Raw genomic sequence first — 971 nt, 5'->3', positions numbered from 1 at the left:
TAGGCGATGCTGTCATCTTGATCGTTGACTGCAAACTGAGCCGAGCATTCCTCTGCTCAGTCGTAACTAGACCATCGATTGCAGTGACGTAGCGAAGCTCTTGGAGGCGTGGTTACACCGGCGTTTCTCATTCGTCGCTGCAGCTTGCAACGACTATACTCTTCTGTGGTTTCTGTGTGAGGTGCAAACCTTGCTTTGGTAGCTCGTTCTTTGGACGATACCACATAACATAAATTTATATCATTCGCTATACATTTAGTCATTGTTTTCAACTACCGTAAGTATATTACTGGTCATCATAATTGTAACCCATGAAGATGCAATACAGCAATCCGCAGATTCAGATGAAATTTATCACACAGGGTAAACAGTAATGAAACTGACAAACTGCAGGGACGGTTTCCTGACTGCAAGTGGAGGAAAAAAGGTCCTCTGGAAACAGACGACGTACATGCAATGACGTCAAATCGTCCCAGAGCACAGCAAGGAACTGTATCGCATCCACATCACAACAGATATTCAGAGTGGCCTCCATGGGAGGCAACGGACGCATTCACACTTTATATCATGTGTTGCCGCACTCATTCGCACTTTCCGGCCTCTCTCCAAATATCGTCCAAGGCGTCATGAACAAGTTGTTGAAGGGTCTGCACCTCAGGAACTGGCTCAGCATACACAACGCTTTCAGATGCTCCCCGAGATAAAAATGCTGGGGGTTTAAGTGTGGTGATCTAGCAGGCCATGCTACATGGTCTGCACATACTGGCCAACGCCCAGGGAAGATGCTGTTGATGTGTCAGCAAACTGAAATGCGGAAACGGAGTGATGCTCCGTCCTGCAGACACCATAAAACCTATCGTATTGCGAAAGGCACATTCTCAAACAGCCCAGACAGAGTATTCCACAGGATGTCCAGATATGTTCCTCTGTCAAGGCGTTGTGGATAATAACCGGTCCAAGTACGTAGTCGC

Source organism: Schistocerca cancellata, chromosome 7, assembly GCF_023864275.1.
Source record: "Schistocerca cancellata isolate TAMUIC-IGC-003103 chromosome 7, iqSchCanc2.1, whole genome shotgun sequence".
In the NCBI taxonomy this organism is placed as follows: domain Eukaryota; kingdom Metazoa; phylum Arthropoda; class Insecta; order Orthoptera; family Acrididae; genus Schistocerca; species Schistocerca cancellata.
Note: the sequence above shows the minus strand (reverse complement) of the source record.